Genomic DNA, 11,510 nt, shown 5'->3' on the forward strand with positions numbered 1-11,510 from the left:
TAACAATGCTTCCCTTCCTAGAAAAAAAAATTACATCACATTCAATTTGGCTAACCATGGTTATATCGATAAGCAGAGGAGCAGCAATCTAAGTTGTAAGATATAGAAGCTTTTACCACGATCAGTGAGAAGAGCTTTGGAGCTAACTGCGGGGAAGGAGGGTTTACCTTACCTTCCCCGCAGACGATCATGGCAAGGTCCCTGGGCGGGCAGATTGGCCGCCCAGACAAGTGGCAACTCTTCTGCATGCCGCCCACACCTTGCCTGGCAGCTCCAGGGGGTCAGGTGCAGGGAAGTGCTACTGTGCTCTCCAGGGCCCCAATAACGCACCACGCAAGTGTGTGGTGTATTTCTAGGAGCTCCCCCCGACCCACCGAGTGTGCCCACCATGGCTGCTTACGCACGATAATTTAACCCAGTATTTGGGTCCACTCACGACCAAAACCTGGGTTGGGTGGTGGGCTACCTAAGAGGGCTCGCCAGTGGGAGCCGCACAGCTCCCAGCGTTTCTCACGAGCAGCAAAAACTGGGCTGGGCTTCCCTAGCCCAGTGTTTTCTGCTCATGAGAATCGCTTCATAGTTTAAGTTGAAAGTGGTAAAAACTCATACACTACTCAGGCTCCTGCATACTCCCCACCTCATGTCCCTTATTTGGGTAATGGAATGTTGGCAACCCTCCTTGGGGGATAGGGTCATCGCTCAGTGAAAGAGCATCTGAGACTCCAGGTTCATTCTCTGGCATCTCTAGGTAGGGCTGGGGGAGACTCCTGCCTGTAACCTTGCACAGCTGCCCAGGGCTTCCTGAACTGTGGGACTCCTGATGTGGCTGTACTACAACTCCTGTCACCCCCAACTACAGTTTATTGTGGCTGGGGATGATGGGAGTTGTCGTTCAGCAACATCTGGAATACCATAGGTTGGGAACCCCTGCTGTAGACAATACAGTACTGAACCTGATGGGCCAAAGGTCTGACTTGGTGTAAGGCAACTTCCTATTTCTTATGATAACAAATTTTTTGGTTCATATGTAAATGCCCTGTGAGTTTACCTATGACATTTACAAACAAAATGAAAATGCTTAATTTGCACAGGGCTCTATCAGCTATACCTCTTAACTCCTCAGGTGCTGTCTCCTACCTGATTCTTAGCCTACCTTCGAATAGGCTTATGAGATCACCCAGCATTCTGTGTTTGTGCCCCTCCCCCATCAACTTCACAGCACCTGGACCAATATGAACCAATTCAGGTGCAGTTGCAGGGATATCTCAACAGTGTAGTTTGTGATGATGTCATCCACCCTGATTCAAGATGGTGCATGTGTCAACTTTTGAGGCACAAATGGACAAACTTGTGGACTTTCTAACTAATTTAAACCAAATAAGGTACAGTTGTAGGGAGTGACACAAAGGGACACCTCCAAGCTGTAGTCTGTTATGATGCCATCCACCCCAATTCAAGATGACGGACATGTGAACATTTGAGGTGCCAGAGGTCTGACTTGTGTACCACCTGACTGATTTAAACCAAATTTAATCCATTTGTAGGGATAGTGAGAAGAAAGTAGTCAGATTGGTTTTTACTAGAACAACTTGTTAGAGTTTCATTAAGGCAGCAAAATGAGTTTTCTGAGCTGCTAGTTAGTTGCTGTTGTGGCCTGCTTTTGGTGTGAGAATATTATATAAGAGCTTTGAGTTCCAGCCAAAGGTCTATTTAGTGTAGAAGCACCCTGTTTCTAAGAAAAGCCACTCCAATTATTCTAGTGAGTTCTGCCCTTGCTTAACATCTTGCCACTAATGCACTGTAGAACAGAACTTTGCCGGGTGATATCTAGGAACAATAAGGAACATAAAAATGAAGTCCCCCCCCCCCAAGAAATGCTGGACCGGGTCTCATGATCAGTGAGACCCGGTTTAGGGCGCTGAGCAGGAAGAGCGGGCTAAGCCCGCTCTCCCCGCTCATGAGCGGGCAGGGAGCCCTGGGCGGCCGGATCAGCTGCCTACACGATGGTCGGCTCCGAGACGGAGCCGGCGGGTGGTGGGGGGAGCAGGGGCCACGCGGCCCCTGCAAGCCCCAGTATGCTCTGCGCAAGTGCGCAGGGCATACTGGGGAGACCCCCGAGCCGGGAGGCTGCTTTAAGCCGCCTGGCCGGGGGTCTTCTCGTGAGTAGGTGCGGTGCGAAGGCGCGCCGCGGCTACTCACGATCGCAAAAAGCAGGTTTGCAGGAGCGCTCGCTCCGCAAACCTGCTTTTTTCCAGGGGTTCTCGAGCGGGTTAGCCGCTCCAGAACCACCAGGCTCGGCTGCGAGCCCGGTGGTTCTGACGACCAACAAAAATCGGGCTAGCCTCTACTAGCCCGGTTTTTGTTGGTCGTGAGAATAGCCCTGCTATATGCTAAGAGATCACCACACTAAATCTGCCTGAAAGGAGATAGGTGGTAGAGCCAGCAGTGGAGACAGTGAGGCTGTTTTCATGAGCAACCAAGACTGGGCTAGGGCAGCTAAACCCAGACTGGGTTGTCTGTGGGAACTGCCGGGAGCTGACTGGCTCCCTGCAGCATCTTGGCAGCACACCTTGCTAAGAAGCTGGGCTCTTAAACAAGGTTAAAGGAATGCTCACTCCCGTAACTGCATTTACCTGACCGTGTGTCGGTGCTGGCTGCTTTCAGCCGATGCTGAAGCACTGACAGATGCCTGCCCATCATTGGGGAGATCCCACAAATGCACTGTGCACTTGCATGGTGCATTGTGGGATTCCAGGGGGTCAGGATGCACCCCCACACCTCCTTGCTGCCCATGGTAGCTGCAGAACATCTGGGTGTGTGAGCTGCACATCCAGACCCCCCTACCTGGATCGTCTGTGGGGAAGGCAAGTTTCTGCTGCCCTCCCCACTATCCTCCCTCAAGCTGCCTTATGTGAGCGTGAGAAAGGGCTCATTATTGGATTTATACCCACTGCAGCCTGCTCCTGAATTCCACCCTAGTTGCAGCTTCTGAATAGTTTTCAAAGCTTAATGTCGGTCACACTACAGTGGTTGCTAAAGTGTAGATGATAGGTGCTAAATTCTGATGTGAGGGATGTGATACTATATGTGGGCCTGCCTTTGTACGTAGTCTGGAAACTGCAGTTGGCTCAGAACATGGCAGCCAGGTTGGTCTCTGGGTCATCTAGGAGAAACCATATTACTCCTGTGTTGAAGGAATTGCACTGGCTGCCGATATGTTTCCAGGCAAAATACAAGGTGCTGGTCATTCCCTATAAAGCCCTGAATAGCTTAAAGGTAAAGTGTGCTGTCAAGTCGATTTCAGCGCCTGGTGCCCACAGAGACCTGTGGTTTTCTTTGGTAGAAGTCAGGAGTGGTTTACCATTGCCTCCTCTCATGCAGTATGAGATGATGCCTTTCAGCATCTTCCTATATCACTGCTGCCCGATATAATACCAGCAGGGATTCGAACCGGCAACCTTCTGCTTGTTAGTCAAGCATTTCCCCGCTGCACCACTTAAGGTGCCTAAACAGCATAGACCCTGGGTATTTAAGATAACATCGTCTTTGCCATGAGCCCCCCCACCTGCTTATGTCATCTGGAGAGGTTCACCTGCAGCTGTCGCCAACCCATCTGGCAGCTACTCGGGAATGGGCCTTCTCCGTTGCAGCCCCTGGACTTTGCAATGCGCTCTCTGTTGAAATAAGAGCCTCTCCATCTCTGGCAACTTTTAAAAAGGCACTGAAGACACATTTATTCATCAAGGCTTTTAATTATATTTATAGTTTTAAATAATTTTAATACTAGGTTTTAAATGTTTTTAATCTTTTAAATCATTTTAATTGTTAATTTATTTAATGTTTTAAATGATTTTAATTGTAAACTGCCCAGAGATGCAAGTTTTGGTCAGTATAGAAATATTTTAAATAAATAAACAAATAATAAATAATAGTGCCCTTTTGTTCTGTACTTCTACTGAATATCCACCACCATATCCACACTTTCCAAGTCAGGGACCTGGCAATCCCCCTTGGACCTTTTTGTAGTTTAGAATCTTTCCTGCTTTGGGATTTTACACCAGAGCAAACCCTATATAATAGGTTTGCTTTTGAACTTCTGTGTGTATCCTGTTACTTCTTGCATAGGAGCTTAGCAGCAAGCACTGCCTTCTGCTGTCCAGAAGCCTATCTGCCTGAGCACCAACAGTGTGCTCAAACCCTTTTTCCTGAGCTAAATCACTGGACCTCAGGATCTATAACTGCACAAGCTGAAATAAATGTCCTTGAGTGCTCCTTGCATGAGCTTGTTAAGGGGAGACCTGTGCTGGACTGCCCTGGACACTTGTGGAATCCAGAGTCTTTGCGTCGCTTTCTGTGTAGGCTTGCCAAAGGATCATCCTTGTGCCTGATTGCCTGAAAGACTCTAGGGATGTGCACGGACATCAGGGCCTGCAAACCAGTTCGATCAGTGGGCGGTTCTGCCGGTTCAACGACAGGGGTGTGTACATCTTTAAGGGTGGGGGAGGGTGCATTTATCCCTCCCGCCGCATTCCCCCTGCCGGCACTCCATTTTGTTAAAGCTCCTCGGGGCAGCAGCGTACCTCCCTACCGCCTCATCGCTGCCTCTCCTGGAAGTGACCGGAAGTAAGAGACGTGATTGCGCGCACTGGGCATGGGTACGGGCATGCCGTGTGTGCACGCGCTGGCAACGTGCGTGTGCCCATGTCCGGCGTGAGCAGGTGCACCTGTTACTTCCGGTTGCTTCGGGGAGACACAGTGACGGGGCGGCAGGAAGGTACGCTATCGCCCTGAGGGGCTTTAACAAAATGGACCGCTGACGGAGGAAATGCGGTGGGAGGGGTAAGTGCATGCTTAAAGATGCATTCCCCCCCCCCACCGTCGAACCCCCCCCCCACCTGGTTCTGTGCACATCCCTAAAAGCCTCTAGACTCCTGAGCAAAACTTAGAGCACCTAAGGCTGGGCCATTCCCTGTGTGGACCTGCTACAAGCTAACTCTTGTGCTTGGTAGGGGTGTGTCCGAACCGGTCCGGAGGCCATTCTAAAGGCCTCCGAACTGTCCGGACCGGTTCGTACCTGGCCGGTCCGGGTCCGGGCGGGGAGGGCTTACTTACCCCTCCCGCCTCTTTGTTCCCTCCAGCACCCGTATTTTACCGAGTAATTGGGGCGCTGGAAAGCAGCCGCCCCCGCCGCCCCCCCGGGAGCAGATTAGGGCCAAAGCTACTACTGCCGCTGTCACCCACCCGCCCTCCCTCCCAGCAGCCCGTCCTCCCTCCCTCCCAGCCGCCCGCCGCGGTTCCCATTGCAGCACACGAGCAGCAGAAACTGGGCTGGTCTCTCTTAGCCTGGTTTCTGCTGCTCGTGAGAATAGCCTCTACATATTACAACAATTACATATTACAAGTGTGGTAGCACCATCCCTGTGGATAGGGATGAGCACGTTTGGTAGCACCATCCCCATGGATGGCCTGAAAAGGAAGGAAAGGAAAGCCAAAATAGAAAGGAAAGCAAAATATCACACCGCTTTCCCTCTTCCTAACGAAAAAGTAAGGAAGTGACTGAGAGTGTGATTTTAATAGTGGGGCGGAGGGGGGGGGAGGCATGGGAAGAAGAGGGGGCTATCTAATATTCCAGCTTCAGGCAACACAATGTATTCCCCATCAAATATGAACCAATTTGGAAATCTCAGGAGAAACAGCTATTTTTACACCAGAACATTCTGTATTGCTGGTGGTAATCAAGCATGAGGGAGAGATTACTTATAACTTAAAAAACACCGCTGGGAGATGCGGACTCCTCATACCACAGAAACCCTCTTAGGCAACATTGTTCAGCTGAGTTGTGTTCTCACGGCTGTCATGACAGCATCTTGGCCTAACTAAACACCATGGGGAATATATGGATGCTTCTCTGACCAACATAATAACATTTATATAGAGCTTGTTGGGTGTGCAAAGCACTTTATATGCAGTATCTTGGTGTAATCTTTACAACACGGTAAGGTTGGTAATTATTATCTTCCACATTGCAGCTGAGGCTGAGAGGGAGTGTTTTGTCTAAGGCCACTTAAAAACACCATTCATAAAAGAGTCGAACCAGGACAGTCCGATTTGTGGCATGTCTCTTACAAGTGGTAAAACCTCTAGTCCCCTGCTAACTGAGCAAATAGGCACCTTTTAAAGTGGTGATTCTCTTCTATTTATCAGGGGGACAGCTATGGTCCCTATCCAACCCCAGTTCATCATCCATCCCGTGGCTGTTGCTACCGGTGTTTACCTTTTGTTTCTTTTTAGTTTGTGAGTCCTTTGGGAACAGGGAACCATCTTATTTATTATTTGTTTTTCTGTGTAAACTGAAGACGTTTTCTGAAAAGTCGTGTATATATATTGGTAGTCTCAGGAGAAGGAAAAGAAATGCAACATAATCTAATTGTGTTCAGTGTTCTACACCTTCTGCAAGCAGCAGCTAGTGAGTTGGGATGGGAATGGAGAAGCACAGAGTATGGTTACATCATCTCATACATTTATTATATTAGGCATTAGTTTTTGGCAACTGGGGAAGATATGGGTTGTTGGTAGCCACTTTACATTCCCTATAATGGACTTTAAAGGCAGTGAAAACAGAACCTACTCAGGCTATGCTGTCTTCAAATCTATCTGTAATGTGAACACCAAGCCACTGACGTGTGTGTGTGTGTGTGTGTGTGTGTGTGTGTGTGTGTGTGTGTGTGTGTGTGTGTGAAGGGTGGGGTGCCTGTGCCTCCCTGCCACCCACCCGCTCTTTGCCACTACTACAAGAAGGCTGGCCTTGGATGTCTCAGTGGAGATGCTCTAGGTCAGCCTTCTGCTGGCCTCAATATACTTCGGCTTCAGTTGTTGATTTTTACCCACAATAGGAAAAACAGCAGAGCACTAAGGAATGAGCACACACTCCAGTTACAGAGTAGGTAGCAGAGGATGGTTCGGATATTGCAGCTATTTAAAGAAAAGACATGGAGATCCTTGTATGACTAAACACTAAATATTTATTGGTTAAATACACTTAGATAGGAAAGACCTATCTCTAATCTAAAGGACTACATAGCGGATAGGTAAGGAGAGAGAGAGAGATGTTTCCATCTGCTCTCTAGGAGGAAAAGAAGGATTGTGACTCAGCACAGGAAGTGCTGCAGAGTCAGTTCAGGGGTCATAGAGTAGGGACAGATAGGGAGACCCTGACTCAATGTCTCTACTCCCAGTGGCCCTAGTGGTCATTAGGAAAGTTGGTGCAAAAGGTCGATGCACTCGAAGTTCATCTCCAACACCCCTTCTCATCGCCTGTCGCACCTGGTCACGACTCCCATCTTCTCACGAAGCACCTGGAATCTGTCTCTGGATAATGGCTTGGTTAATCCATCTGCCAGCATCTCTTCTGTGGGGCAGTACCTCAGCTGGACCACCCCTTTTTCTTGTAAGTCCCGAACATAGTGGTACTTTATGGGAATATGCTTAGTTCGAGATTTCATCTTCTCCATTTGGGAAATCTGGATACAACTTTGGTGGTCCTCAAACATCACTGTGGGCTTTGGTTCCTCGATGCCAAAGTCCAATAGTAGTTGGTGTATCCATACTGCTTCCCTGCATGCTTCACTTGCTGAAACGTACTCCGCTTCTGTGGATGATTGCCCAGCGAGTGACTGCTTGCGGCTACTCCAAGTTATGGCCCCACCTCCATACAGGAACAGGTGTCCACTTGTGGACTTGCGGTCTGTTCTGTCCTCGCCCCAGTCTGCATCCACATATCCCACGAGTTTGGGATTGCTGTTTGCTGGGATCTCCAATACATAATGTGCTGTGCCTTTCAGGTACCTTCCTAGTCTTTTGACCGCTATCCAGTCCTTGTTTGTTGGCACACTCACTTTTCTGCTCAGGATTCCCACTGCTGAGGCAATGTCTGGCCTTGTCACTGTGGCTATGTACAAGAGTTTTCCAATTGCCTTTCTGTATTGATTGTTGGCTGGTAGAAGCTGGCTGTCCTCATCTTGCTTCCAGAAATCTGCATCCATTGGCGTGCTGACTTCATTGGCATCTATCAGTCCCAGGCATTCTAGAAGATCTTTTATCTTCTGTTTTTGGTTGAGAAGGAACGTTCCATTCTCTTCTCTTTCTATTTGGATGCCAAGGTAATATGAGATGTTTCCGAGTTCCTTCACCTCTATTTCCTTGTTCAAGTGTTGAACAATTTCATGACTGTCTTGCCTTTCCTCGTGTGCAAGAATCAAATCATCAACGTAAGTCAGAATGTAAGTCCACCTATTGTCTCTGAGTCTAGAATATAGGCAGGGGTCAGCTTTTCCTTGCGTGAACCCTTCCTTAAGTAGTAATTGATTAAGTTTTTCATTCCATGCTCTGGCTGCCTGCTTTAAGCCATATATGCTGTTTTGCAGTTTGCACACTAGCCCCTTCTTTCCAAGTTCCTCAAAGCCTGGTGGTTGTTGCATGTAGATGTCTGCCTCGATTTCCCCATGTAGGAAGGCAGTCTTTATATCCAAGTGTTCAACTTGCATCCCTTTGGCTGCTGCCACACTGAGCAATGTTCTAATTGACGTGTGTTTCACGACTGGTGCAAAAGTCTCATCATAGTCCTGACCATAGATTTGGGAGTATCCTTTGGCTACTAGTCTGGCTTTGTGGCGCTGTACATCCCCTTCTGCATCCTGCTTGACTTTGAAGACCCATTTGCATCCCACAGTCTTTCTTCCAGCAGGTAGTTCCACAAGTCTCCAAGTCTCATTTTTGTGCAAGGAATCAATTTCTTCCATTGCTGCTTTTCTCCACTTCCCAGCTTCATCAGCTGGCAACCTTTCTATATCTTGCCATGTAGTGGGTTCTTGCATCTCTCCTCCTTTAGCCATGAGTGAGAGTCTGTTAGGTGGAACCCCTTTGTTATGCCTCTGTGAGTGCCTCAGTTTGGGTTCTGGTTGTCCGGCCCCTTCTGAATCTGGCACTGATTTCTCAGTTAGTTCCCTCATTTGGGAGTCAGTTTCAAAGTTTAGGCTTCGGTGACCCAATTTTCTGTGCCATGAGAAATCACAATTTTTGTGTTGGCAACTACTTGCCATGTTTGCTTGTGCAGTAGCACAGTCTACTTCAAAAAGTTCATCATCCCGCATGTGGGCAGTCATGATTAACTCATCACCTTTAGAGATGTAGCATGCTTCATTTTCAAAAATTGCTTTACACCCCTTCTTGAGTCCATGCCCAATTGAAATCAAGTTGACTTGCATCTCTGGCATGAAAAGTGCATCAGTTATCTTAACCTCATAAGCTTCAGCAGCAGAGCCACAAAGTATCTTTGCTGTCCCCTTGCCAGCCACGCTTAGCTTCCTTGATTCTGCTAAGGTCACAACAAATCTGTGGCTTTTATCGAGTTTGATAAATAGATTGCGATCACAGATTATATTCTGCACCTGAGTCCACGATGAAAGTGTGACCCTTTGTTGGCTCTTTTAAGGTAATGTAACTTTTGGCATTGCTCTCCCTTTCAGATAAGCCACCTTGTCCGTGCTTCTCCTCCTCCCCTCTTTGTTTGTTGCCATGACTCATCCCTGTGTTTACTTTATTGCCATGGTGACCAGGTCTGTGCCCTCTGAGTTTCCCGCTCTTTGAATTATATGCTGATGAAATATATACTGAGGCTATATATACTGAGGCTACTTCGCTTGCTAATGCTGGAATCACTTTGCCTGCTGAAATGTGCCAGAGTGCCATCGCTTTCAAATTTCTCCTGCTGCAACTTTATATTAAAATTTCTCAGACTGGACATGACAGAATCAACCTTCAATTCACAGTCAGACAGTTCAAGTGTGACAATTAGGGGTTCAAAACTTTTAGGCAGGGATTGTAGGATTGCCCCAATTAGAATAATTTCATTCAATTCACATTGCTTACTCTTCAAAAGCCTGTTAATTTCTAAGATATTTGCTATGTGGGCTTCAAAGTCTCCCCCTTCCTGCAGTTTGCTTTCGCATAGCCTTTTATACAGGAGAAGAGCTGCATTTGTAGAGACTTGGCCACATTGCTTTTTCAGTCTACACTTCTGAGCCCACACTTCTGAGGCTAAATCAGTATCCCGCACATAGATCAATAAATCATCACTTATACTCAAAATTAAAAGGCCTCTTGCCTGTTGGTTTTTCTTGTCCCACGAGGCTTGAGCAGCTTCATCTTGGGCTGGCCGTCCCTCCGTGAGCACTGCAAAGATCCCTTTTGTCATGAAGATCGCTTTCATCTTGAGGGCCTAGGTTTTGTAGTTATTGCCATCCAGTTTGGGAAAAGAAGGAGCCATTGCTGAGTAGGCTGTAGTCACAGGATCCATGCTGCAGTTTCTAACTAACTCAGCTGCACTTGCAAAAATGAAAAATGAAAAATAAAATAAACTCTGCTTGTGCCTAGAAGCCTGTTGCTCCTGCTGGGCCCATAACCCTGTTAGAGGTTGTTGATTTTTACCCACAATAGGTAAAACAGCAGAGCACTAAGGAATGAGCACACACTCCAGTTACAGAGTAGGTAGCAGAGGATGGTTCGGATATTGCAGCTATTTAAAGAAAAGACATGGAGATCCTTGTATGACTAAACACTAAATATTTATTGGTTAAATACACTTAGATAGGAAAGACCTATCTCTAATCTAAAGGACTACATAGTGGATAGGTAAGGAGAGAGAGAGAGATGTTTCCACCTGCTCTCTAGGAGGAAAAGAAGGATTGTGACTCAGCACAGGAAGTGCTGCAGAGTCAGTTCAGGGGTCATAGAGTAGGGACAGATAGGGAGACCCTGACTCAATGTCTCTACTCCCAGTGGCCCTAGTGGTCATTAGGACAGTTGGTGCAAAAGGTCGATGCACTGGAAGTTCATCTCCAACAGAGAGAGAGAGAGAGAGAGAGAGAGAGAGAGAGTGTGTGTGTGTGTGTGTGTGTGTGTGTGTGTGTGTGTGTGTGTGAAGGGTGGGGTGCCTGTGCCTCCCTGCCCACCCACCCGCTCTTTGCCACTACTGCAAGAAGGCTGGCCTTGGATGTCTCAGTGGAGATGCTCTAGGTCAGCCTTCTGCTGGCCTCAATATACTTCGGCTTCAGCTCCCTTTTTCAATGAAAGAACAGGAGGCTAGATTGGAAGAAGAAGGCACTGCCAGGGAAGATAGGTCTGTGCTGGGAGGGGAGATGGAAGGACAGATGGGTGGCCAGACAGACAGACATTTGGCCAAGTGAGTGATATGGGCTAGAGTAGGGTGGGTGGAAGGAAGGGAGGAAGGAATGGAGGAAGGCCATAAAGGGAAGGCAGGCAGGCGGGTAGGCAGGTGATTTGGGCAAAGGGGTGGGGAAAGCTGCAAGGTGTTGTTTGTGCTGGAAGTTAAGGACTTTGTGCTGTCTCTTGTCTCAGTGACATAGGAGGACAGACTAGTGAGTCAGAAGGCTAGAGGGTCAAGACATTGGTCATCCCTTCTCTACTGCTCTGACACTATCCCTTTGGAATGT

This window comes from Hemicordylus capensis, chromosome 4 (genome assembly GCF_027244095.1).
Source record: "Hemicordylus capensis ecotype Gifberg chromosome 4, rHemCap1.1.pri, whole genome shotgun sequence".
In the NCBI taxonomy this organism is placed as follows: domain Eukaryota; kingdom Metazoa; phylum Chordata; class Lepidosauria; order Squamata; family Cordylidae; genus Hemicordylus; species Hemicordylus capensis.